Source organism: Schistocerca gregaria, chromosome 2 (assembly GCF_023897955.1).
Source record: "Schistocerca gregaria isolate iqSchGreg1 chromosome 2, iqSchGreg1.2, whole genome shotgun sequence".
In the NCBI taxonomy this organism is placed as follows: domain Eukaryota; kingdom Metazoa; phylum Arthropoda; class Insecta; order Orthoptera; family Acrididae; genus Schistocerca; species Schistocerca gregaria.
In genome coordinates, this window is record NC_064921.1 from 990,384,727 (window position 1) to 990,407,546 (window position 22,820).

The 22,820-nt window shown below is 47.5% G+C and overlaps 1 protein-coding gene and 1 non-coding gene across 2 annotated transcripts in view; one reads left to right on the forward strand and one right to left on the reverse strand.

Annotated features, from left to right (window-relative positions):
• LOC126335490 (protein big brother) overlaps positions 1–22,820 on the reverse strand; it is a 215,149-nt gene that overhangs the window by 108,676 nt on the left and 83,653 nt on the right. The window lies entirely within an intron of this gene.
• Trnap-cgg (transfer RNA proline (anticodon CGG)) lies at positions 6,315–6,389 on the forward strand. The gene has a single exon. It is a non-coding gene; the product is annotated as a tRNA-Pro (tRNA).

Below are 22,820 nucleotides of genomic sequence, written 5' to 3' on the forward strand. Positions count from 1 at the left end.
CAGGCTTCCGTGTAAAAATAAAATTATTAGTTATCTTAGCATGTCTTTTTTTAATTTCAAAACGGTACTTACTTAAAAATGACGCTTACTTTCCATGTTAGAGCTCATTTTAAAACTTCTCTTCAAACCACATTAATTATGGAATGGAAACACACAGCAACAGAACGTACCAGCGTGACTTCAAACACTTTGTTACAGGAAATGTCCAAAATGTCCTCCGTTAGCGAGGCTACATGCATCCACCCTCCGTCGCATGCAATCCCTGATGCGCTGATGCAGCCCTGGAAATCGCGTATTGTATCACGAGTAGTCTCTACATTTGGTCCCGGGGTTGTGTAGACAAGAGCTTTCAAATGCCCCCATAAATGAAAGTCAAGAGGGTTGAGGTCAGGAGAGCGTGGAGGCCATGGACTTGGTCCGCCTCTACCAATCCATCTGTCACCGAATCTGTTGTTGAGAAGCGTACGAACTCTTCGACTGAAATGTGCAGGAGCTCCATCGTGCATGAACCACATGTTGTGTCGTACTTGTAAAGGCACATGTTCTAGCAGCACAGGTAGATTATCCCGTATGAAATCATGATAACGTGTTCCATTGAGCGTAGGTGGAAGAACATGGGGCCCAATCAAGACATCACCAACAATGCTAGTACTGTAGACCAATGAGTCGCATGTCAACACAAGCACCGAAGTCAACATTACCTTCCTTCAGTTGGGCCAACTGGCGGTGAATCGAGGAAGTACAGTACATACTGACGAAACTAAAATGAGTTCTAACATGGAAATTAAGCGTTTCCGGAGACATGTCTACATAACATCTTTTCTTTATTTGTGTGTGAGGAACGTTTCCTGAAAGTTTGGCCGTACCTTTTTGTAACACCCTGTATACAGAATTCCGTTAGCACATTATGCCGAATTTCTGTCCCGCATTTTTTTTTTTTACGGGCATCCGTCGCGCTTTAGTTACGGGTGTTGGAGAACAAAGGTGCCGACACTGCGCATCGCTTAATGGCGGAGAATAACAGAAGGCCGGCACCGGAAGGGGTGGCAGCACGGACGCGGTGACCAGGGCGTTAACTTATTAAGGGGACATTAGGGCTCGGCAAAGCACACGCGGAGCTTTGTCCCTCTGGGCCAGCGGCACTAAATCAAATCTCTTCAGACACGCCGCCGGTCCGACTGCTCTCAAACAAACAGACCAGTCGTGCATGAAAACGACACGGAAACTGCCTCCCCCCCCCCCCCCCCCCCCCTACTCGTCCCGCTCGCCATTCTGCGCGCCACTTTCTTGTTTCAGCAGGGCGTCGCACCGCCGGTGAGCTTTGTGCGTCGCGTTGTCAAACAAGCGCGCCGTTTTATGGTAATCGTGGAACGGGGGCAGCGCCTGAATGGCGGCCGGGTCAGCGAGGCGGTGATAGATGGCGGCGGCCAACGCCACTGGGAGCGGGGACCTTTTTGCGTCCGCGTCGCGACTCGCCCGTGGCCAGTTTTTTGCGCCCCCACACCGGCGCGCGCTTTTGTCTTAGCGGGTCCGGCCTGCGACACGCCCCTCGCATCTGTATGTTTTTGACGCCGCTGACAAGTAATATATGTCCCGGACACGGGCTTGCAAAGCAGTGCTGAAAAGAAGCCAGCGAGACAAAATGAGGCGGGCACGTCTTAATAACTCTGCCCCTCGGCTCCATATATCAAGATTATTCCGGCCGGACGCCAGGGTGCATACGTAAGCGGGATGCCCTGGCTCGCGCCTGCTGTTACGTCGTAGCCCCTTCTCCCCTTTTAGCACCCAGGTACGACTCGGGATGTTTTTAGACCGGGGCCGTGGGACGTCGGGATCATTGTCGGCCGGTCTCCGCCCATTTACTGGTTTCCTTTGCATCGCGTTAGTGGAGCAGTTCTGTTAGCAACGGCAGTGTCAAAAAGTTAAGTCTGCTCTCTTCACGAAAAAGTTTTAATGTCAAAATCTACTCAAAACAGCCATCTCTGGAGTGTTCTCGCCTCTTCTGGTTTTCACAGTTACGAGGTGTTGTGTACATAGTTCAGCGTAGTCAGCGCGTACACAACTTTCCCACTAGAGCGCGCCCCACAGCGCAGGCGCAGCGCTCGTGCGTTTCCGCAGTCGCTGCCATAGAGACGGACCAAATTCTGCTTCCGCCGATCCGCGTATTAATATGTAACGCAGCCAATGAGATTGCTGCTATCGTAGAACCTTTTCTCCTCGCGGATCACACTCGCGCAGTGATACCTGAACGCACGAGGTATTATAACGAGTGTACAGACCGCCGATTAGTCAGCCTGCATTTGTCTGCACCAGTCTGCACCAGTCTATAGTCAAGTTTCAGTCTGCGCCTAATAAGATTACCTTATTCCTGTACATAGCCATGAAGATAAATGTATAGACACTTTTGTCAAGTATCAGAGATATATGTGAGAATAAGATTAACGTACCAATACCAAAGGAACTTCAGAGTGTCAATTGTAAATAGCATCCAGAACCAAGTTAAGTAATTTTTTATGCTTGTTTTTATTTTAATAAATGTGTGTGAAAATTAATCAAGCTCTGTTTAAAGTTGGTCACCGTCAATCTGCTACTCTAAGCGTGCAAGTGGCATTTCTATCGTCTGACCTAACGGCAGAAGATAAACACGCCACGATAAGACCACGAGACATATTGTTGACACTCGCCTACTTCGTAAGAGCGACAAGCCAAATAATGTGATGGTGTGTGTACTGAAGGTCTTACAGTACGCTCACCACACAAGGAAAATTTGATACGGGAATCTTCTTTGTGTGTGAAGACGCGGTGATAATGGTGAAGACTGAAAATAGTTTTGACCCCAACACTTATCATTGTTTCTTCTGACTCCAGAGCTCTAGTGCCGAGTGTCTAATCAAAGCACTGTCACAATTCCAGGATGATTTCAAAGAATCAGCCGTTATGACGACATCTTCACGTGCTAGTGTTGTTTCTGCAGGGTGTCAGACAAGATCCCGTGGGGTGTAACACTTGTACTAGAATAAGAAAGCGCCTTTCGTAAGCATTATGCACGCATATCAAGAATTCGTTTCCTGTCTAGTAATGCAGCATAGCTTACTGAACGCGTGTTGCAAGAAATTAGGACTAATATACACACATCAAAAAAAGTTTAGCATCACCCCTGTTCCCAGAACTCCTGAAGACAGACGTTGACTGTGGATACTGTATCACAGACACAGTCCCTCTGACTGTTCAGAGATGTCACTAAACCTGTCCAAAGATGCAAACAGCCATGCATAAGCAGCGCCTATTAGACAGAGGGGGTTCGACAGCTGATCAGTTCCAGTCATTCCACCAGGAAGGACGTACACGGCTCGTGTTGTCTGTAGCTCAACCATGCCTAGACGGTCAATAACGCGGTTCGATCACGTCCGCATTGTTACTTTGTGCCAGGAAGGGCTCTCAACAAGGGAAGTGTTCAGCCGTCTCGGAGGGAACCAAAGCGATGTTGTTCGGACGTGGAGGAGATACAGATAGACAGGAACTGTCGATGACATGCCTCGCTCAGGCCGCCCAAGGGCTCCTACTGCAGTGGATGACCGCTACCTATGGATTATGGCTCGGAGGAACCCTGACAGCAACGTCACCATGTTGAATAATGCTTTTCGTGCAGCCGCACGACATCGTGTTACGACTCTAACTGTGTGCAATAGGCTGTATGATGTGTTACTTCACTCCCAACGTCCTTGGCGAGGTACATCTTTGCAACCATGACACCATGCAGCGCGTTACAGATAGGCCCAACATCATGCCGAATGGACCGCTCAAGATTTGGTATCAGGTTCTCTATACCGATGAGTGTCGCATATGCCTTCAAACAGACAGTCATCGCCTTACATACACTGTTCAGCGTGTGCATCACGGTGGAGGCTCCCTGATGTTTTAGGGTGGCATTATGTGGGACCGACGTATGCCGCTGGTTGTCATGGAAGGTGCCATAACAAGTGTACGATATATGAATGCCATTCTCCGACAGATAGTGCAACCCTATTGGCAGCATATTGGCGAGGTATTCGTCTTATGGAACGACGATTCGCGCCCCTATCGTGTATATGATTTCCTTCAGGATAATGACATCGCTTAACTAGTGGGGCCAGCGTGTTCCCAGACATGGACCCTGTCGAACATGTCTGGGATAGATTGAAAAGGGCTGTTTATGGACGATGTGACCGACCAACCCTCTAAGGGATCTACGTCGAATCGGCGTTGAGCAGTGGGCCAATATGGATCAACAGTGCCTTGATGAACTTGTGGATAGTATGCCATGACGAATACAAGCATGCATCAATGCAAGAGAATGTGCTACTGGGTATTTGAGGTACAAGTGTGTACAGCAATCTGAACCACCACCTCTGAAGGTGGACAACATGCAATGTGTGGTTTTCATGAGCAATAAGAACGGCGGAAATGATGTTTATGTTAATCTCTATTCCAATTTTCTGTACAGGTTCTGGAACTCTAGGAGCAGAGGTGATGTAAAACTTACACTCCTGGAAATGGAAAAAAGAACACATTGACACCGGTATGTCAGACCCACCATACTTGCTCCGGACACTGCGAGAGGGCTGTACAAGCAATGATCACACGCACGGCACAGCGGACACACCAGGAACCGCGGTGTTGGCCGTCGAATGGCGCTAGCTGCGCAGCATTTGTGCACCGCCGCCGTCAGTGTCAGCCAGTTTGCCGTGGCATACGGAGCTCCATCGCAGTCTTTAGCACTGGTAGCATGCCGCGACAGCGTGGACGTGAACCGTATGTGCAGTTGACGGACTTTGAGCGAGGGCGTATAGTAGGCATGCGGGAGGCCGGGTGGACGTACCACCGAATTGCTCAACACGTGGGGCGTGAGGTCTCCACAGTATATCGATGTTGTCGCCAGTGGTCGGCGGAAGGTGCACGTGCCCGTCGACCTGGGACCGGACCGCAGCGACGCACGGATGCACGCCAAGACCGTAGGATCCTACGCAGTGCCGTAGGGGACCGCACCACCACTTCCCAGCAAATTAGGGACACTGTTGCTCCTGGGGTATCGGCGAGGACCATTCGCAACCGTCTCCATGAAGCTGGGCTACGGTCCCGCACACCGTTAGGCCGTCTTCCGCTCACGCCCCAACATCGTGCAGCCCGCCTCCAGTGGTATCGCGACAGGCGTGAATGGAGGGACGAATGGAGACGTGTCGTCTTGAGCGATGAGAGTCGCTTCTGCCTTGGTGCCAATGATGGTCGTATGCGTGTTTGGCGCCGTGCAGGTGAGCGCCACAATCAGGACTGCATACGACCGAGGCACACAGGGCCAACACCCGGCATCATGGTGTGGGGATCGATCTCCTACACTGGCCGTACACCTCTGGTGATCGTCGAGGTGACACTGAATAGTGCACGGTACATCCAAACCGTCATCGAACCCATCGTTCTACCATTCCTAGACCGGCAAGGGAACTTGCTGTTCCAACAGGACAATGCACGTCCGCATGTATCCCGTGCCACCCAACGTGCTCTAGAAGGTGTAAGTCAACTACCCTGGCCAGCAAGATCTCCGGATCTGTCCCCCATTGAGTATGTTTGGGACCGGATGAAGCGTCGTCTCACGCGGTCTGCACGTCCAGCACGAACGCTGGTCCAACTGAGGCGCCAGGTGGAAATGGCATGGCAAGCCGTTCCACAGGACTACATCCAGCATCTCTACAATCGTCTCCATGGGAGAATAGCAGCCTGCATTGCTGCGAAAGGTGGATATACACTGTACTAGTGCCGACATTGTGCATGCTCTGTTGCCTGTGTCTATGTGCCTGTGGTTCTGTCAGTGTGATCATGTGATGTATCTGACCCCAGGAATGTGTCAATAAAGTTTCCCCTTCCAGGGACAATGAATTCACCGTGTTCTTATTTCAATTTCCAGGAGTGTATTTTGATGTGTGTATATACCTGTGCACCGTGTGCACCATGTACATAGAATAGTTATTTTCAAGTTTCATCTGCCTCTAGCTTTCCAAGACCGATTAGTTTTAAGGTTACACAGTCCATCAGCCTTATTTGAAACTTCCTGGCAGATTAAAATTGTGTGCAGTACCGAGACTCGAAGTCGGGACCTTTGCCTTTCGCGGGCAAGTGCTCTACCAACTAAGCTACCCAAGCACGACCCACGCTCCGTCCTCACAGCTTTACTTCTGCCAGTACCTCGTCTCCTACCTTTCAAACTTTACAGAAGTTCTCCTGCGAACCTTGCAGGAATAGCACTCCTGAAAGAAAGGATATTGAGGACGGAGCGTGGGTCGTGCTTGGGTAGCTCAGTTGGTAGAGCACTTGCCCGCGGAAGGCAAAGGTCCCGAGTTCGAGTCTCGGTCCGGCACACAGTTTTAATCTGCCAGAAAGTTTCATATCAGCGCACACTCCGCTGCAGAGTGAAAATCTCATTCATGAGCCTTATTGTTCAACCTATTCGGACTGTGGAATTTTGTTATAGTAAAAACGTATCTCTGCATTAGTTTCTAACATAGATTTATGTATCTGGAAAAATAGTGAAAACATTCTCTTTCAATGTTACTAAAAATTGTGAAAATACTCCCAACTAGTCTTACTGCTGAGAGGTTCTTTTTTCCGACTTTTTAGTAATAGAGTGTAAGTGGAAACCGTGCTCTGGTCAGATGAGTGCCGATTTCAGGGCATTCATATTTCCTTTACTTCGGCAGTCAAACAGTGGAAATGTCGATACAAGCAACACATTGCCACTTAATCATACTCAGAACTGAGTAACAGGGCATCACAGTATATAAACCATGTCTGCCGCCCACGTTTATTTTGACTTGCGTGGCTTTATATAAGTTGTAACAGAAATACTATTCGTCCTCCGGTCTAAATGAAAAGTGGCTTCTTATAGAAGTTGCCGTAAGCTTCAGTCCCGTGGAATGTGTGACTCGAGACAGTCTTCATTTGTCCGACAGCTATGTGTCGTGAAATGTGTGGTTCGGGACGCAGTCTACACTTGTCCGACAGCGATATTATACGACGAGAAGAAGCCGCTGAGCCACGCTCCTCCGTGACGAAAGGCGTCCCTCGGACTTCCCGCACGTTACATATGCAGCCAACGCTCATTGCGGGAACCGCTCGCTGACGTACTTTTCTCGGCAACCAACTGCCAGCATAACGAACCTGTGAAAGGGCCGAGCTTCTGCAGTGCCATTTCCTGTCGACTGTTACCGAAGCACGTTGACTTGCGCAGTTGTTGCTAGGCTTCCATTAATATCGTCGGAGATTTTATGCAAATACAATTATTTAGACAGATACGGCTGCTCCTTCGTTTAGCCTATTTTCACTCAGGAAGCTCTCCCGTTAACCGTAATTACGTGAACAAGATTCAATAAAAAGACTGAATACGCCATAGCATTAAAATCTACCGTTTTGCGCGAGTCCGGTTGTTTGTGGTTCGTGGATGCTCGCGCAAATGTATGCGTGACACACTGATGTAGAATGCAGTGAAACATATATTACGCAAAAGTTGTTTTTCAGAGTGACAAACGAATATAGATACAATGTAGTTTCTCGAAACTGTCCATTTAATGTCTTTGGGAAAAATCTTCGAATCATATGATGGATAAGTATAGTGATACTGTCTTTTTAAGTACTAAATCATTGCTTGAGGCTGTTTAAGAAATTTCAAATTTGTCTCTGCGACCTATGGGCAGGGTCTGAGACGTTCAGTGAAGTATTTAAAATGGAATGATAATATAAAGTTGATCGTGGGTAAAGCAGATGCCACACTGAGATTCATTGGGAGAATCCTAAGGAAATGCAATCCGAAAGCAAAGGAAGTAGGTTACAGTACGCTAGTTCGCCCACTGCTTGAATACTGCTCAGCAGTGTGGGATCCGTACCAGATAGGGTTGATAGAAGAGATAGAGAAGATCCAACGGAGAGCAGCGCGCTTCGTTACAGGATCATTTAGTAATCCCGAAAGCGTTACGGAGATGATAGATAAACTCCAGTGGAAGACTCTGCAGGAGAGACGCTCAGCAGCTCGGTACGGGCTTTTGTTAAAGTTTCGAGAACATACCTTCACCGAAGAGTCAAGCAGTATATTGCTCCCTCCTACGTATATCTCGCGAAGAGACCATGAGGATAAAATCAGAGAGATTAGAGCCCACACAGAAGCATACCGACAATCCTTCTTTCCACGAACAATACGAGACTGGAATAGAAGGGAGAACCGATAGAGGTACTCAGGGTACCCTACGCCACACACCGTCAGGTGGCTTTCGGAGTATGGATGTAGATGTAGATCAGTCCCCTAGAACTTAGAACTACTTAAACCTAACTAACCTAAGGATATCACACAACACCCAGTCATCACAAGGCTGAAAGAATCCCTGACCCCGCCGGGAATCGAACCCGGGAACTCGGGCGCGGGAAGCGAGAACGCTACCGCACGACCACGAGCTGCGGACTCAGCACAACACAGATATGAGTTATAAAGAATAGCAGTTCGCTTTACTCGAGTTCCAGGTCACGAGATTAAAGATAGAAAAGTTAATGGTTGAAACTCCTAAGAGGTGGATGTTTTCACTGCACTTTATGTGTCCCTGTTCGGCATCTTGATTGTATTTTATTATTATGCCGGCATCAGACGTCGCGATACTACGATTTGAGACGGTATGGGGAACGGACTGTCTGCAAACCTGGTGAGGGAAAAATCTCGGCCGTTAATTTGGCGAGACTTACGTATACCACGAATTACGTCTATCTACATCTACATGACTACTCTGCAATTCACATTTAAGTGCTTGGCAGAGGGTTCATCGAACCACAATCATACTATCTCTCTACTATTCCACTCCCGAACAGCGAGCGGGAAAAACGAACACCTAAACCTTTCTGTTCGAGCTCTGATTTCTCTTATTTTATTTTGATGATCATTCCTACCTATGTAGGTTGGGCTCAACAAAATATTTTCGCATTCTGAAGAGAAAGTTGGTGACTGAAATTTCGTAAAAAGGTCTCGCCGCGACGAAAAACGTCTATGCTGTAATGACTTCCATCCCAACTCGTGTATCATATCTGTCACACTCTCTCCCCTATAACGCGATAATACAAAACGAGCTGCCCTTTTTTGCACCCTTTCGATTTCCTCCGTCAATCCCACCTGGTAAGGATCCCACACCGCGCAGTAATATTCTAACAGAGGACGAACGAGTGTAGTGTAAGCTGTCTCTTTAGTGGACTTGTTGCATCTTCTAAGTGTCGTGCCAATGAAACGCAACCTTTGGCTCGCCTTCCCGACAATATTATCTATGTGGTCCTTCCAACTGAAGTTGTTCGTAATTTTAACACCCAGGTACTTAGTTGAATTGACAGCCTTGAGAATTGTACTATTTATCGAGTAATCGAATTCCAACGGATTTCTTTTGGAACTCATGTGGATCATCTCACACTTTTCGTTATTTAGCGTCAACTGCCACCTGACACACCATACAGCAATCTTTTCTAAATCTCTTTGCAGCTGATACTGGTCTTCGGATGACCTTACTAGACGGTAAATTACAGCATCATCTGCGAACAGTCTAAGAGAACTGCTCAGATTGTCACCCAGGTCATTTAAATAGGTCAGAAACAGCATAAGTCCCAGGACGCTTCCCTGGGGAACACCTGATAGCACTTCAGTTTTACTCGATGATTTGCCGTCTATTACTACGAACTGCGACCTTCCTGACAGGAAATCACGAATCCAGTCGCACAACTGAGACGATACCCCATAGCTCCGCAGCTTGATTAGAAGTCGCTTGTGAGGAACGGTGTCAAAAGCTTTCCGGAAATCTAGAAATACGGAATCAACTTGAGATCCCCTGTCGATAGCGGCCATTACTTCGTGCGAATAAAGAGCTAGCTGCGTTGCACAAGAGCGATGTTTTCTGAAGCCATACTGATTACGTGTCAATAGATCGTTCCCTTCGAGGTGATGCATAATGTTTGAATACAGTATATGCTCCAAAACCCTACTGCAAACCGACGTCAATGATATAGGTCCGTAGTTAAATGGATTACTCCTACTACCCTTCTTGAACACTGGTGCGACCTGCGCAATTTTCCAATGCTGCACACAATGATTTGCGTTTTCCCAAAAGCAATGTGCTGTCGGGGTAACGTTCATACAACGTTCGGAAATGCTTACAGCAACGAAAAAGGGTGCTGATCCTCCTTTCTAAAGAGAACATTTGTTACAGTTTCTGCCTGCCGTTGCACCAACTAGGCCAACGCCGCGAACGGCAGATGATGAATAGCTACAGCGAAGAAATGAAGGGCTCCGATGCATACATCTGAGTAAGCTTCCCAGGCGCTTACGGCATTAAAACAGCAGGGGACACTTCAGTTACGCAGCAGCAGCTGTCCGACCGGAAAGAGAGTACAAGGCTCGGCCGCTGTGTTGGCAGCGCCTAGCAGGTTATTTGCGGCGCCAAATGCTTGTCGTTAATAAGGCCACAAAGCCGGGGGTCGACTTCGCACCGGGCGGTCTCCAGCGCCCCGCGAGCCCTTTGGCGAGCGCCCTGGGAGGTCCGCTCCGACAAAAGGGGTTCGCTCCCATTGTACGCGTCTACGACAGATGTTGCCGGCGCTACTTTTTGGGGAAATAAATCTATCGGGAACTCGCCGATAATTTTCGCACGCCTCGTTCCGGGGCCCGCGGGGAGGCGAGAGCGGGCGACGAGGGAACGAGCGAGAGCGCGAACGCGGACGTACTCCGCCGCTCTGATGAAAACATATAAAAGGGGAGACAATGGAGAGGGCAGTGTCTGATGCGCAGTACACGAGGAGCGGCGCCGGGACCTCCGCGCGGCGCGCGGCGGGGGTTCGCCGGGCCGAAGGGGTTGGCAGGAAGAAAGGAGCGAGCGGAGTCGAAAAGGCTTCACGCCGATTTGCGCGACAGCGCGAGGGGCATTGTGCGCGCGCGGCGCCCACCCCGACGCCGGCGAGGTGGGCGCGCCGCCGCTACCGGGCGAAAATTCAATTACACGACTGCTGATGAGGGCACAAAGAGGCCGGAACGCCCCCCGGGCGCGCCCGCGTGTTGGCAATTAGCGCGGAGCGCCGCGGCGCTGGCGGTGCGCCGGCACTTTGCCGGACACTGGCCGGAGTACGCCTCCGCCCCGGATTAGCGCTCTCGCAGCAGCTGCGGCCAGCGGTCAGCGCCGGGGCGGTGCCTCCACCCGCCGTCTTCCTTTCAAATGAGCCGGCGCCCCGTTACACGTTCTCGGGAATCGCTGCGGCGCAGCTGCCGCAGCGTCACAGCCGTTCTGGCCGGCTGTTCCCCACAGTAGTTTAATGAACAAAGTAAGAGCATATGCACTATCAGACCAATTGTGTGATTGGATTGATGAGTTCCTAGATACCAAAACGCAGCATGTCATTCTCAATGGAGAGAAGCCTTCCGAAGTAAGAGTGATTTCAGGTGTGCCGCAGGGGAGTGTCGTAGGACCGTTGCTATTCACAATATACATAAATGACCTTGTGGATAACATCGGTAGTTCATTGAGGCTTTACGAGGATGACGCTGTAGTACAACGAGAGGGTGTAACAATAGAATATTGTACTGAAATGCAGGAGGATCTGGAACGAATAGACGCATGGTGCAGGGAATGGCAATTCAATCTCAATGTATACAAGTGTAATGTGCTGCGAATACATAGAAAGAAAGATCCTTTATCATTTAGCTAAAATATAGCAGGTCAGCAACTGGAAGCAGTTAATCCCATAAATTATTTGGGAGTAGGCATTAGGAGTGATTTAAAATGGAATGATCATATAAAGTTGATCGTCGGTAAAGCAGATGCCAGGCTGAGATCCATTGGAAGAATCCTAAGGAAATGCAGTCCGAAGACAAAGGAAGTAGGTTGCAGTACACTTGTTCGCCCACTGCTTGAATATTGCTCACCAGTGTGGGATCCGTACCAGATAGAGTTGATAGAAGAGATAGAGAAGATCCGACGGAGAGCAGCGCGCTTCGTTACAGGATCATTTAGTAATCGCGAAAGCGTTACGGAGATGATAGATAAACTCCAGTGGAAGACTCTGCAGGAGAGACGCTCAGCAGCTCGGTACGGGCTTTTGTTAAAGTTTCGAGAACATACCTTCACCGAGGAGTCAATGAGTATATTGCTCCCTGCTACGTATATCTCGCGAAGAGACCATGAGGATAAAAATCAGAGAGATTAGAGCCCACACAGAGGCACACCGACACACTTTCTTTCCGCGAACAATACGAGACTAGAACAGAAGGGAGAACCGATAAAGGTACTCAAGGTACCCTCCGCCACACACCGTCAGGTGGCTTGTGGAGTATGGATGTAGATGTAGATGTAGAGCATGGTCTCGTGTAGTTTGCCTCTGCTATGCCGCAGTCTGATACGCGCTTTACCTGCAACGGAGTATGTTGCCTTATCTCTTTTATGTCTTCCAGCTTTCAAACACAGGGTGCGCCAGAAAAGTGTATGCACACTCTTTAACTGTAAGAGCGTAGAAACTTGCGGCAGTAAACATTGAATAACAAACAACTTCTCGCATTTCCAGCCGCGTCAAGTGATTAGAATTACACGAGCTTTCGGTCAAGCACTCTGAAACGCCTCTGTGAAGTCGTTTAATAAGACGCTTGTCGAATTCCGTACAACTTATTCACTTTACTACCTGATTTCAGCTCAATTCATGAACTCATTCAGAAAGACTGAGCACTCAAATAAGGCCTATTGAATATAAATGTGTGTTTTAATGTGGGGTTTCGGTTTTGTTTTGTAGGAAACGCTGAGTTGGTCATCGTCCGCTGAGAGCAGACTATGTTGCTTCTCGTTCGAAGGAGAGCACAGGATGACCAACTTAGGTTTCCAATACCTAAACAGAGAGGTTTACCCACCTTAGTCGAAGGCTCTTTTTGTGTGTGAGTTTGGTGACGGAGGGCTACCCCTCCGATAGCTTCCGCTGCACGGGGAGCCAGGTAATCTCGAAAGAGAAAGTGGCACTATTTGGTGAACGCCTGGTGAGTACGGATAGTAGCTTTTAAGGAGGGTTTCATGTGATAGGAAGCAGATTGAGTGAGGACTTCGTTATGTTTAACTGTTGAAATACTTAAGAACTGCCCACCGTTGTGGCCGAGCGGTTCTAGGCGCTTCAGTCTGGAACCGCGCTACCGCTACGGTCGCAGGTTCGAATCCTGCCTCGGGCATGGATGTGTGTGATGTCCTTAGGTTAGTTAGGTTTAAGTAGTTCTAAGTTCTAGGGGACTGATGACCTCAGAAGTTAAGTCCCATAGTGCTCAGAACCATTTGAACCATTTGAGCCCACCTAGATACGAGTTAACAGGTGTAGAAACGCAGTTTGTCTGTTGAATGCAGCGGGCGAGAGAGCTCAGGTCTACCTTTGTGACGTACGCACCATATACTGGAATACATTGACTCAGTGTTCGATCCTCCCGATCGCTAGAATCAACGCCTCGCTGAGCTGCAGCCAGCGTCTCTATTAGGGGTGTTCTATTGCAATGACTTCTTTAATTACACAAACCCAGAAGCTGTTAGTGCGAGCCACGACGGATGTTACGTGAAATTCTAACCGGTGTCCGCTTTCGAAAGCACGCTCAGCTAAAGCAGATTTCTCGGGTTAGCTTAGGTGATAAAACATCTCATGCTCCTTCCCGCGTTGTTCACGGTGCGCAATGTTTGCCGTAAGACTGACCATACACAAAGCAATCTTGTAGACGAAGGTGTTCTGAGACCTGCTCCGTCTTTAACTGGTCTCAGTAACTGACAAAATTTTTTCGGAGACCAGAAGGTCTAATTAATCTCGTGCCGTTTCAGGAGGCGGCTTCTCTCGGCCCACACGGAGACACAGTATGGCAAAAAAGCAAGTTTCATTTCCTGCTCCTCGTCGCTGGTCTTATTGTGAGCCCTGCTTGAAATCACTGCATTTAGTGCAGGGATGATATCAGGCGCCGATAACCTCCCCCATCAGCCGATCCACCCACGCACGGTCTGCAGGGACAACGCCTATAACGTCCATCAAATAGACGAAGTTATTTTAAGGAGGACTCACAATAAGATCATCGACGAAAAGCCGGAAAAGAAACATGCTTACCGTTCAGTGGCTCCGTGTCGGGAAAGATAAGCCGGCTGCTGAAACAACACAAGACCAAATCGATCGCCAGGTCTCCGAACGCTCGTCGCTGTTGGAAACCTGAGAACATTTACACACTTTTGAACTGCCATTAAAAATTTGCTTTACACCCTTCAAGGTTAAATTTCTGGGGAAAGTAATGCTATAGTCCAATTCTTAAAAATATGTGTCCTTTTTGGTCAAACGGAAACCAGTTATAGCAAATGTTCAAAATGGCGGCCTTCGACGTAGATACATCTCTGAGTCACGACTGATTCTGTACTTCGCACCAGTGAGATTTCTGCGTATATCGCTTGAAAGTCATGCCAAACGATGTCCAGGTTAAGTTGTTCACGACGGTACTCCAGAACCGTTAATGTGCGCCAAAAGAAAAAATCGAGCGGAGCAAGGTCTGGAGAGCGTGCGCGAAAATCGATTGGCCCTCTGCATCCTGTCCACAGATCTGCTGCATTCTGACCCAGGCATGGTTGCGCATCCATATGATAGTCCGGAGACGTACCATCTTAGTAGTAATGAAACCTATCATTACCGTACATCGCACGAATGCCAGAAAGCACTGCTATGAATTTTTGTCCATTTACAGCAGTTTCAAAACTGAAAGGCCCGATAGAGTCCCCTGGAGACAAACCACACCATACATTTACACTTGGTAAATTCGCAGCTTTTTCAACAGTAATGTGAGGACTGCCTTCAGTTCAGTACACACTATTATGCCTGTTGACAGTTCCATTAAATTTAAGTTGCACTTCATCCGACCGAACAACGTTAGGCAAAAATCTCGGTTCAGATGTAACAATCTACTGAACTCAATGACAAAATTGTGTCCAGCGATGTGGATCGTCGTCTCTTATCTGTCGCACCAGCCTTCGAATCTACACACGCAGCCACGCGTAGTAGCAGCGAGGTCTGAGTTTACAAAGAGTAAATGTGTTATGTTCAAATGTAGCGCTCTCATGAAAAGTACACAACGAAGATGCCATATCAGTTCCAAACTATTTCTTCTTACTAATCCGCTAAAATAAATCTGTAATCACCGTCGTAAACTTACAACATTCCAGAGATTTCCTCGTCACTGGTTTCCAAGGCGTAATGCACCGGAGCTCTACACTACAGTCTTTAGGATACTCAGGATTGACACACATGTACCACACGTAGTCGTTTCAGATGAAACTAATTATAATACTGTCATTTGGCCCGCAGTCTGGCGCAAGCCTTTCGATTTTACGCATCTTCGGCAGGTTGTGTCTCTATTTCTCTTCTTAATTCTATCAATTTTATTTCATGAGACAGTTTTGTCGTTTCCCGTACCTGCCATTTGCATCCAGCTTACAATAAATGGTATTTCTCTGTTACAATGATTGTAATTTTTCCACAACTTTATCAAAAAGCTGTTTCCTGATACTTAAATCTTAACACGATTAGTCACCAACATACCTGTGTATATGGAATGCTGTGGTTGTTATATCATCCCGTAATATTACTGCTCACATTATCCATGTTTTCAAAATGGTTCAAATGGCTCTGAGCACTATGGGACTTAACAGCTGCGGTCACCAGTCCCCTAGACTTAGAAACTACTTAAACCTAACTAACCTAAGGACATCTCACACATCCATAACCGAGGCAGGATTCGAACCTGGGACCGTAGCAGCAGCGCGATTCTGGACTGAAGTGCATAGAACCGCTCGGCCAAAACGGCCGGCCATGTTTTCGTTATCTCCACTTACATGTTAATTAATACTATTACACATTTTACATTGTTACACTACTGGCTCTGATAAATCATCATTTTTTTATCTTTTTTCCTTACACTCTTGTTCAACTGACTTTTACATTGATAATATATATTCATCATATTTGTGTCTAGAATTGACTTTTTGCAGTATATTTTAGTACATTTTAACACTAAATGGGCCAAACCTCACTAGCTATATCTTTACCTTCATTTGTTTGTGATATTACACATCTGAGGTCGATTAGTCTTTGTTTACAATTAACCGATAACCCGTTATAACTATGCTTTCACAAGTGAGACACCACCTCTTGAGCATGGATACTCGTTTGTTCTTTTTTATGTTCAACAGTTCTGCTGAGGCTGTGTTAACACTTTGGTGACTCGTCACTTAGAAGAATATCAAATCTCTGGAAACTGGCCATTTATGACGTTGTTTAAAGTGTTAATGGCACATATGCCACTGATGTATCTTGTAGAGTAATACATACTAAAAAAAGGACCAAACTTCAGAATTTGTTTTCATATTTACTTTATTTCTTTGACAGAATGCAAATTTTAAAGGCCTGGTGACAAAGCACAGTTATACGCCAAAGGAAAAAGTGCAAGGTGTATTTTGAGCAATTCCTTGCTCGAATGGTTCAAATAGCTCTGAGCACTATGCGACTTAACTTCTGAGGTCATCAGTCGCCTAAAACTCAGAACTAATTAAACCTAACTAACCTAAGGACATCATACACAAGCATGCCCGCGTCAGGATTCGAAGCTGCGACCGTAGATGTCGCTCGGCTCCAGACTGTAGCGCCTAGAACCGCATGGCCACTCCGAACGGCAATTCCTTGCTCGAGAAAGACAAAGTTTCGTGCTCAGTCGACGAACGTCATATATTTGTACCAGATTTACAGAAAACAGCGAAACCTAACGAATACAGGCATGAAAGTACGTCAATGCGACCATATTGCTCAGCCATTAGCGACAGCAGCTGTTAACGTTCTCTAATGTTTCTTTGGAAATAATCTTACAAGTTGACAATAGAAAGCAGCACCAATCAAGGGGCAGGTAGCGAGTCGTTCGTAAATTTTTCTCATATGAAATGAGTCCAGTTTTCGAGTGATAGGCGGCTTTTTCATTGAGAAAATCGCGGCGCGACCTGTACTCGGGGGCGGTTTCACGAAGTTGTGGCCCGAGCTATGCTGTTAATAACATTGCCACAGGAATATGACATAACGTGATAAGTTAATGACACACTGTTATGAACTTTTTGTAAGTATTAAGTTGAACCACCACATGTGTAATTTATTGTACTCTATACATTTCTGGTTGTTATACACTCCTGGAAATTGAAATAAGAACACCGTGAATTCATTGTCCCAGGAAGGGGAAACTTTATTGACACATTCCTGGGGTCAGATACATCACATGATCACACTGACAGAACCACGGGCACATAGACACAGGCAGCAGAGCATGCACAATGTCGGCACTAGTACAGTGTATATCCACCTTTCGCAGCAATGCAGGCTGCTATTCTCCCATGGAGACGATCGCAGAGATGCTGGATGTAGTCCTGTGGAACGGCTTGCCATGCCATTTCCACCTGGCGCCTCAGTTGGACCAGCGTTCGTGCTGGACGTGCACACCGCGTGAGACGACGCTTCATCCAGTCCCAAACATGCTCAATGGGGGACAGATCCGGAGATCTTGCTGGCCAGGGTAGTTGACTTACACCTTCTAGAGCACGTTGGGTGGCACGGGATACATGCGGACGTGCATTGTCCTGTTGGAACAGCAAGTTCCCTTGCCGGTCTAGGAATGGTAGAACGATGGGTTCGATGACGGTTTGGATGTACCGTGCACTATTCAGTGTCCCCTCGACGATCACCAGAGGTGTACGGCCAGTGTAGGAGATCGCTCCCCACACCATGATGTCGGGTGTTGGCCCTGCGTGCCTCGGTCGTATGCAGTCCTGATTGTGGCGCTCACCTGCACGGCGCCAAACACGCATACGACCATCATTGGCACCAAGGCAGAAGCGACTCTCATCGCTCAAGACGACACGTCTCCATTCGTCCCTCCATTCACGCCTGTCGCGACAACACTGGATGCGGGCTGCACGATGTTGGGGCGTGAGCGGAAGACGGCCTAACGGTGTGCGGGACCGTAGCCCAGCTTCATGGAGACGGTTGCGAATGGTCCTCGCCGATACCCCAGGAGCAACAGTGTCCCTAATTTGCTGGGAAGTGGCGGTGCGGTCCCCTACGGCACTGCGTAGGATCCTACGGTCTTGGCGTGCATCCGTGCGTCGCTGCGGTCCGGTCCCAGGTCGACGGGCACGTGCACCTTCCGCCGACCACTGGCGACAACATCGATGTACTGTGGAGACCTCACGCCCCACGTGTTGAGCAATTCGGCAGTACGTCCACCCGGCCTCCCGCATGCCCACTATACGCCCTCGCTCAAAGTCCGTCAACTGCACATACGGTTCACGTCCACGCTGTCGCGGCATGCTACCAGTGTTAAAGACTGCGATGGAGCTCCGTATGCCACGGCAAACTGGCTGACACTGACGGCGGCGGTGCACAAATGCTGCGCAGCTAGCGCCATTCGACGGCCAACACCGCGGTTCCTGGTGTGTCCGCTGTGCCGTGCGTGTGATCATTGCTTGTACAGCCCTCTCGCAGTGTCCGGAGCAAGTATGGTGGGTCTGACACACCGGTGTCAATGTGTTCTTTTTTTCCATTTCCAGGAGTGTATATTTTTTTGGCTGCTGCATGCAGATACTGTAACGATGGTTATTACCCGAAACCAGTAGCGACAATAAATAAATAAAAACAGAATTTTGCGAACTTTGCTTCGCCTCTCTAGGCTCAATGAAACCCGTTCTAGATCATTCTAGACTTCCGTGTCGCCAGCCAGTAAGGTTACCCAGCAGCGCACGAGCCGGCGCAGTCGAATTAGGTAAGAACTTCTCCCGCGTATAACAGGCATCAGGCCATCCAGGCAAAGTTTATTATTGGAATTTTGTTGGCACCATTGTGATGAAATATATATTTTTTCGGGACAGGGTCTTTTCTCCCCATAGGTTTCGAGGGCGTAATTGGTGTTTCCTTTCCTTCGTCTTCCGGCGGTTCACCGGCGCCCTCGGCTCCCTCACAGTTGTTTATGGGGGCCGTAAAAGGGGCGCAGAAAACGGCGGCCAGAGCCGGAGGTAATAACGGGCTCGGCAGTCATTAAGGGGCGAGCCGGTCGCTACAAAGTGGAGAGCGGCCGACGACCGCTGTTTACAAGTTTGTGTAAATCCGACGTTCCGAAACAAACAAAAGTAACGGCGGCTGGGGGCGCGCATCCGTTTTATACGCCGACTCGGCTGAGCGCTTTGTGTGTGTCGCTGCGTAATAAACGCAGCGTTTACGGCCGCTGACAGCCGGCCGGGCTTCTCGTTACGTGTCGCGCCGCCAGCACTGAAAGTAATCACAGCCCCGACTCGCAGCAGAACGTGTCGCCCGCAGATGGCTGCAGCCGCCTTGTAATCTCAGCGGCCGTCGCGTCTCCAGTTCCATTTCCTACCTAAACATCCGTGAGCTCCAACCATCGTGGCTCTCTGGCGTCCACATCTACATCTACATCTAGATGTAGATAGTCAGAGTCATTCTTGACTAACTTCATCCGTTACAGATAGTGAATACAACTGACGAAAAGAGAAAACATAAAAATGTAGCAGATGAAGCAGGTAAAACAGAATATAGCTGTCTAAGAAATGAGAGTGACGTACTGCAAAATGACTTAAGCAGGGATGCCTAGAAATCAAATGCAAGGCTTTAGAAGCATGCACTGCTGGGGAAAAGGCAGATGCCACCTATAGGAAAATTAAAGAGACCTTTGGAGGAAAGACAGCCAATTGTATGAAGATCAAGAGCTCATATGGTACGGGAGTACTTTATTTATTTAGCGTATGATACATAACAATCATAATAACACATAAAATACAGTTTAGATCTTCAAATCTAAGCCACTGGTACAATACACCACTTCGGAAGTAACCACGTTCGTATCCACTAGATTTGCAGGGAGGGCACGGAGGGGGCAGTCCACTGCTATATGCTTCATTGTTTGTGGAACGTCAGCAGTCACAGTATGGGGTGTCTACCCAACCCCATTTATGAAGAATCGAAGCACATCTTCTCACACCACATCTAGAACGGTTAAGCCTGCTCCAAGTGTATCTTGGCAAGCTGAAACCATTGAGCCTTGCTGTTGGATCTTCAACTTTCAAGATGCCCTGTGGCGTAGAGGATGTCCATTCTTTCCGCTAGCTGTCTTTGGGGTCGAAATGGTTGCTTAACAATTCCATGACCGTTTTACATGCCGGTTTACGGGACTTCAACCTGGATGATTCTAGCTGTCTCACGTCTTCCTGAATTGGGAGTGACGAGTTATTCAGTATTCTTGACCACAGATGACCAAGATGTTTTTGTCTTCTGATGTGAGGAGGTGGTATGTTATTGGAGTGGAGTAGCAAGTAATGTTCCAGATATGATACGCATAGTGTGACGAAGTTGAGTGTCCACAAGGTGGGTATGCCAGCTATTAAGCCATACTGCCGAGCAGTACTCTGCTGAGAAATAGACGAGTCCTAGAGCACATGTTCTCATTGTGTTGGCGTCGTCAGCTCCCCATGATGTGCCAGCTAGACGCTGAAGAAGGCTATTACGGCTCTTCAGTTTTGCAGCAGATTTACGTAATTGGGCTTTATTTGTTAGGGTCCTTTCCAAAGTCATACCCAGGTATGTTCAAAAATGGTTCAAATGTCTCTGAGCACTATGGGACTTAACATTTTAGGTCATCAGTCCCCTAGGACTTAGAACTACTTAAACCTAATTAACCTAAGGACATCACACACATCCATGCCCGAGGCAGGATTCGAACCTGCGACCGTAGCAGTCCCGCGGTTCTGGACTGCAGCGCCTAGAACCGCACGGCCACCACGGCCGGCCCAGATATGTAGGCGTGCCATTGAACCGTAATGCTTCCCCTCTAAAATTGACTCTTGGTTGGTAATTTGAGAGCCTGTTGTCCAGGTGAAAAGTAGATACCTCACTTTTGTGAGGGTTCTGTTTCAAACGCCATTTCTTAAAGTATTCATCCAGGAGTACAAGGTCTTGGGTGAGTATATTCTCTGCTTCTGCAAAATTAGTGTGTTGAACAGTGAGGTTGATATCATCCGCTTATATGAATTTGCGGGAGAGTGTGTTAGGCAGATCATGAGTGTATAAATTGAAAAGTGCTGCAGACAGGACCGAACCTTGTGGTAGACCATTACTCAATTTGCGGAATCGGCTTCTGCTGTTTTCTGAGTAAACTTGAATTAGTCTGTTACTTAGCATATTTTCGATTAAAGTTGATATCTTCACGCAGGGGACCACCTTGTTCAGTTTTAATAAAAGACCTTCCTTCCAAATGGTGTCGTAAGCAGCTGTGAGATCAAGGAAGACAGAGACGCTCTTCAATTTCTTATCCAAACAAGCTTCAACAAAAGTGTTCAGTGAAAGGACTTGGAATAACTACGGGAGTACTAAGCAAAGGAAGCGAGGCTGACACGTGGAAGGACACACAGTGTGTCGCTCCAAAAAATGTCTGCGCGTTTTCTCTGATATCTGTAAAAGATATTTGCAGTCTCGTTTTTGCCGTGTGTAAGAGCAGTCAGTCCAAACAAATAACGCTCACCACGTCTTTCACGCGAAGCCTATTGTCGTTCGAAAGCGTCGGTTTGTTTCCTCTTGCAAACAAAATGATTTTTAAAGTGGAATCTGACGTGCTCATTCGATAGAGCGGCCCCATATTAGTCTAGTGCGATATTCGTTTTACCAATATGTATTAATAAGGATTGAGCAAGCAGTAAAGGAAACAAAAGAAAAATTCAGAGTAGGAATTAGAATCCACGGAGAAGAAATAAAAACTTTGAGGTTCGCCGATGACATTGTAATTATGCCAGAGAAAGCAAAGGACCTGGAAGAGCAAGTGAACGGAATGGACAGTGTCTGGAAAGGAGGGTATAAGATGAACGTCAACAAAAGCAAAACGAGGATCATGGAATGTTGTCGAATTAAATCAGGTGATGCTGAGGGAGTTAGTTTAGGAAATGAGACACTTAAAGTTGTAAAGGAGTTTTGCTATTTGGGGAGCAAAATAACAGATGATGGTCGAAGTAGAGGGGATATAAAATGTAGACTGGCAATGGCAAGGAAAGCGTTTCTGAAGAAGAGAAATTTGTTAACTTCGAGTATAGATTTAAGTGTCAGGAAGTCTTTTCTGAATGAATTTGTATGGACTCTAGCCATACATGTATGTAAGTGAAACATGGCCGATAACTAGTTTAGACTGTAAGTAGGCTGTTTAGGTTTTTTTGTTGGTAACGTCATGTAGCGCTCTGTATGAAAATCACTGACTGTGCTGTGTGCAGTCTGTGGCTGGTTTGCATTGTTGGAATTTGCTATTGTAGTGTTGCGCAGTTGGAGGTGAGCCGCCTGCAGTGGTGGATGTGGGGAGAGAGATGGCGGAGTTTTGAGAGCGGATGATCTGGACGTGTGTCCATCAGAGAGAGTAAATTTGTAAGACTGGATGTCATGAACTGATATATATCTTATGACTTTTCAACACTATTAAGGTAAATACATTGTTTGTTCTCTATCAAAATCATTCATTTGCTAACTACGCCTATCAATAGTTAGTGTCTTCAGTAGTTAGAATCTTATTTAGCTGGCAGTAATGGCGCTCGCTGTATTGCAGTAGTTCGAGTAACGAAGGTTTTTGTGAGGTAAGTGATTCATGGAAGGTATAGGTTATTGTTAGTCAGGACCATTCTTTTGTAGGGATTATTGAAAGTCAGACTGCGTTGCGCTAAAAA